Source organism: Aquila chrysaetos, chromosome 3 (genome assembly GCF_900496995.4).
Source record: "Aquila chrysaetos chrysaetos chromosome 3, bAquChr1.4, whole genome shotgun sequence".
NCBI classification, from domain to species: Eukaryota; Metazoa; Chordata; class Aves; order Accipitriformes; family Accipitridae; genus Aquila; species Aquila chrysaetos.
The window spans coordinates 73,065,094-73,071,093 of NC_044006.1; positions in this window are offsets into that span (position 1 = coordinate 73,065,094).

The following is a 6,000-nucleotide window of genomic DNA, read 5'->3' on the forward strand; positions in this document are numbered from 1 at the left end:
TATCGCAGAACAGATTCCTTGCATATCCACCGCATTCCACCCTGAAGGTTTACCTTCCCTTAAGAGGTGGACATGTCAATAAGTCACTGGAACAGGCTTCCTAGAGAGGTGGTCGATGCCCCAAGCCTGTCTGTGTTCAAGAGGCATTTGGACAGTGCCCTTAATAACATGCTTTAACTTGGTCAGCCCTGAATTGGTCAGGCAGTTGGACTAGATGATTGTTGTAGGTCCCTTCCAATTTAAATAGTCTATTCTATTCTATTCTATTCTATTCTATTCTATTCTATTCTAACAGCAGCCAGCAGAGGTTTTGCTTGCAGGACTGGGTTGTCTTTATATTCCCAAACATCTTCAATACTGTGCTGCTCATATAGAGGGCATCTGCCTCAAGTGTATTGGCAAACTCAACCCATAGAAAGCACCATCCATCTACCTTATTCTTAAATTCACTCTGTGCAGGATGATTATTTTTTTAGTTCATTGTCTAAGACTAGATGCACAGAAAAGGGCATTTCTGGAGGGTGCTTTTCTAGCGAGGAAGCAATAAATTTGGTGTAAAACAATCCCCTGTGCTGTCAGGCATGCAGGGGCCCATACGCCAGCCAGCTGGGCAAGCCTATCTGCAGTGCGTAACATTTCCAAATAAAAGCCATGTTCCTATTAGACACACAGTAAATGGAGGGAAGGAGGAAGGGAGGGAGATGTGCGTGCACAATAAAGCAAGATTTGTCTTTTGATGAACTACAAAACCATCTTCTAGGAATACACAGGGAATCCCACAATGTTCCCTGTGCCCCTTTTGCTGTGTATGAGATGAGCATTTATGAACAAAGGATTTCAATTTAGTTCTTTTTCCATTTTAAACTACCTAGGTCCCATCTCTCCTAAAGCCTGCACACACCCAGGGCATAGCAGTATTTTTGCAAAATCCTCTCTTTTTTGGGAATGCGCATTTCTTCTCTCCAAAAGCCACTAGAGGGCATTGGCAAACCAAAGGAATATGCGATACGGTTATCACCGACTGCTAAAGAAGTTTTGTGGGCCGAGAATGATAAAATTACATGTCCGCAGCCTTGCACTCTGTCCTTCGTGTTTGCTTGCAGACACACAGATAAGCAATGACACACAGGAGCAGCTTTTCGCCGCCGTTATCCAAAGGTCCGATCTGCAAACAGATAAATCTTCCTTATTACGGCAAGCGCAAACGAAAACGAAACCAGCCGCGCTTTCTTTAAGGTTTGTAAAGGAGTGGAGTCCCAGCTGTATTTTTAGCTCTTTGCTTTATTGGACTGCACTTGGCAGTGTCTCCTGGGTGCTCAGGGTTTGGCAATTCTCCTCTTCTGACAAGTTAAAAACCCCCTGAATCTCAGCTTTCCTGCCCCTTAATATTACTGAATGGTTTTTGCTCATTTTAAGACAGTATGTGTGATTTCTGCTGCTGTATCAAGTTCAAATATTTAACTTCTCCTGAAAGACCCTGGATCTGTTAGGCTCGGTGATGGAGTAATGTCCCTCATAAGAGCACTTAGCAGCCAAGTGACAGGAGCACGCTGGCATCTAAGATCTTGGCCTGGCTATAATAAGCTTTTCCCTTCGAGTTTCAGAAGGAATTAAAAAGACACAGATCGAAAGCTTTGGGAAATGAGATTTTTTTTAAAGGCAGCCCCTCAAACCACTTCCAAAAATTACTCAGATGCTGAGAAGTGAAGCGTTAGAGTGCCTGGTGGTTTTACAGTGCCCGATGCCTGGGCTGGGGGGGTCTAACTCTGTGTGCTCGGTGCGCGGGCCATGGGGGCTTTGGGGGATGTCACATGGGGTCCCAAATTCTCACCAGCCTCCATCCCTGCCCTGGCCTGAGCAGAGCTGGGAACCGTCGGGGAAGTTGCTGCTCCCTGGGCCAAAAGCATTCCCGGGACCGCGTTAGCGATTTAATGAGTATGCACGTGCCTTGCCACAACCCAAAACGCCACAGCCATGCCCTGTCCGTCCCCTGAGGTGACAGCGGTGACACGCTGTCCCTGCTTCTGCCCGCAGCCGTGTAACTGCCCCTGGTCTCCACGGGGCAGCCGTGGCCATCGGGTGCTTGAAACCTCTTGCCACAAGCTGCTCCGAAAGCCAGGCTGGACATGGCTCCTTTACATTCGTCCTCTGCATGAGCAAGACCTGGACCTGTTTCTGCGACAGCCAGGAGGAGAAACATCAGGCTGCACCCGCAGGAGCAGGAGAATCAGGTGCTGGAGACGTACAGCTCTAATTCAGGGTCATTATCACGTCCCCGGTGCCAAGAGGAGCGTTTCTTTCTGCGTTTCGATGACAGGAACAGCTTGTGCTGCTCAGCCGTGATTTATTGCGTAGGATAAGAGGGAGGCGATAGCCTGGCAGCATGCGGAGAGGGTTCGTGTGCTTCTCCTGTGCCTCATTTACCTCTCGCTATCCAAAAGCCTTGCTAGGGCTACTCGTTCCGCAGCGCTGCTGGGCAAAGCTGTGATCCCAGGAACACACCTTGGGAAGCCTATGGAAAAATGCAGTGTTTCACAGTGTGAAGATACTAGGTGACACAGCGATATAATATCCAATGGTATGGGGAAAACAAGGCTGGGCACAGTACTATAATGCTCATATATAATGTTCCCATCCTTTTCTCCAAAGCTCGGTGGTGATGATGGAGCTAAATTAGGGAACGAACTAGATTTTGGAAAACTGGTGCTCCCCACATCTTTATGGGGAGCAGAAAATGGAGACAACTGCGGCAACAGGAGACTTACCTCCTGGGGCTGGTCCCACCACGTGTAGGGTGCTCCGGTGAGGTGTGGGACTGGCTACAACACCTTGAGCTATTTGGGGAGGTAATGCTGTCGATGCTGTGAAACACAGCTTAGGGGTGCAGGAATCAAATACAGTGGTCAGTGCCGTTGGGGAGGTCTGAGGACATCCCATCCCACCCCATCCTGCTGGGTCAAAGGGGCACAGCTCTCCTGAGCTCCCTTATCACCTCCACCAGCCCCATGGGGATGACTTCATACCCTTGAGCATCTCAACTGGCCCAAAACACAACAGAGCTGCGGAGCTTTTAAGTCACACAGAGATAAGCTCAGCAATGAGGCCCTCAGTCACACCACAGCTGACTAGAGATGTTCTGCTTATAGACATCTCCTCATCTAAATCCTACCCTGGGGCTGCTACCCTTTATCAGAATAACCCCCAAATATCTATAGTCGAAATTGTACCATTCCTTCACCCAATCGTTCCCTTGCTCACTTGCAGGCAAAAATGATGGGTGTTGGGAGTATGACTGCAACGGGCTCCCTTGCCTCCTGACAGCTACTTAGCCTTAATTACTGGAAAGCACTTTGGGATGCTTTGACTATGAAAAGCGCTTAAGGACCATTAAGTTCTCATCTCTACTCCAATGTAGTAGCCAAGTATTTATTTCCAAGGAAATGTAATAGATAATAGTTTCCTATGCAGGGTATCTCGGCGGAGCAGGTTTATTTTGGAGGGAGATCCTTCCATGTTATTCCTGCTGGTGGCAGGGCTCTCCTATAATGTTTTACCCTGGCTTGTGGCTCGTGTGGTCCCCAGGGAATCGGGTCCCCAGGCCATCTCGAGCCTTTCAGCCTCCTCAGCTGGACTCACCTGAAACTCTTCACAGCCTCCGCGCTCGTGCCAAAATATTTCAGCTCCGCCGGTCGCAGATATTCCCCCTTTGATGGGTTTCATGCACCTACCGATGCGATGGAGTCAGGGCATGCCCAGGCACAGGCATTTTGGTCCCTCACTCAGCTTCCCTGGCCAAAATGTAGGTGCATCCATGGGTTTTTCTGAGCATTTACCTTCTGGAGATGGTTTCCTCCAGCTGTGGATGTGTATGCTGGAAACACAGCCAAGCCCCAGGACATCCTACCTCCCCTCCAGACCTAAGCGGGCCATTTAAGCCTTATTTTATTTTTTTTTAATATGGTATCTCAGCGATATACATGGTGTCTCTGGTCCCGCAGAGGAGGACAAGCATTGCCCAAGAGCAATTTGGCCAGCTGAGAGGCTGGGAGAAGGAGGCAGCTGCCCTGTAGATGGCAATACTGCAGCAGGCTTAGAGGTATAAAACAAGCTGATGGAAACGTGTGGATTAAGCAACACTGGAACCTTCTAATGGTCATAGCTGTGAAGGAGAAAACTTAGTTCTCTCTATTAACTGCTTATCTGAAGTCTCATTTTAGCCAGAGCTCTGGCAAAACAGGAATTTTTGCTGTTTTATTCAGGGAAAACACTGAAGCTGGAATATTTAAATTTATTCAGTGCATTTAGCGTCACCCATTTCCCCAGATGCTGAGGACTCACAGCTCCTCCAGAGATGATGACCACAGGGGCCCTCACATAGTGCAGAAATCAAACTGGTTTTATTTTGGTGTGTAATTTGGGTTGCTTTGGTGGAGAGGACACTTCCTTACAGTGTGATGACGATTTCTGTGATATTGAACATCATTACCCAAAAGAATAAGAAATAATGGCTGAACCTTTTTTTTTTCCCCATGCCATCTAGCGTTGACAGACTAAAACTCAAATGGGCCACAGGAACTTGTCAACGATTGCCAAATCTACAGTGCTTTTTTTATGGGGAAGCCAAACCGATCTCTGGGTCTGAGTTAAAACCTCAGCTCCTGCAAAATTCTGCTCAATTCCATGGAAAAATGCAGGTGCACAGGTACAGAAAGTGCCTGTTACCGTGACAGAGGTCTTGAAGCCAGCAGGGATGCACAGGCATCACCTGGGATGCTTTTATTGCCTTTGCAGAAAGCCTGGGGCAACCTTACCCCCTGCAGTGTCACGCTGCTCAGCCACCCGGTGCAAACCTGCCTTTTTTCTTCTATCAGCCAGTCAAGCGATGAGAAAATGTATTTTTTTTCCCAACGCTCCTGCCTCCAAAGCAGACACAAGCCCTTCACATGCAGGATCTGGCCCTATAGAAATGCCCCCGCTGCTGCAGAACCAACACCCTTGCCCTGGAGCTCCTGGGTTGATTTTTTTTTTTCCCTTGCTGGAGATAAAGTCCATCGTACCCGTCATTTTATAGCTGTTCCTTCCGAGAAAAGTCCTCAGGTGTCTCATTCCCAGGTCTGGAGGAGCCGAACCTTGCGTCGTCGCAGCCCGTCCCCGCCGGCCACGGGTCGTCAAATGACTCATCCTTTTTCTGGAGGCTGCTCCGCCACCCGGAGAGAAATGCTTTCTAGTCTGGTGGCTACATGCATGGTTCGACTCTTGTAGGCATCTAAAAATGAAACGAAAGCGGGCGATGAGTAATTCCGTGCCTCTGGGTGTTACAAGCGAGGCATACAGAGTGGCTGTATGGAGGAAGAAGAGACAGTAAATGAAAATAAAGAGGGCGATGAAAGCTTAAGCGAGGTGGGGAGCGCACAGATGGGTTTAACTGGGGTCAGTGAATCACCGATTCCCAGGGATGGGAAGGAGCACCACTGCCCGGTGGCAAACGGGGTCCGAGTCCCAGCTCTGTGTCACCGGGCTGGGGAACGTCCATCCCGGCGTGTACAGAGAATCAGCCGGCCTCCGCCCTGCTACAGCCAGGGAGCGAATTGAGGGTTGCACCCGGTTTCGCTCTTTTTAAGATGCAGCTCTATAAAAAAAAAAGTGGAGCGGCCACGGCTTTCATGTCAGCGCCTTGCAGAGGGGTGATCCCCAACCAGCCGGGGAAACTCCTCCAGGGCTTCTCCTGCCTCGCTCTTCAAAGCAAACCTGAACTCTTCTTGGCACAAAGAGGCTGCGATAAACTCCGCCGCTTCCCCGTGGAGATGCTGGGACGGCGGATGCCTGCGCCGGAGGCTGGTCGGTGGGATGCGGCACCTCGGGGATGTTTCGGTGCCGTCCCTTGGTGGGTGACGGGTCCCCGGCCGCGATGCCCTTTGCCGGGGCACGGCGCAAAGTCATCACCGTGAGCTGAAAACCCACCAGCGCGGCAGCTGGAGCCGTATGCTGGGGACTCTTCCC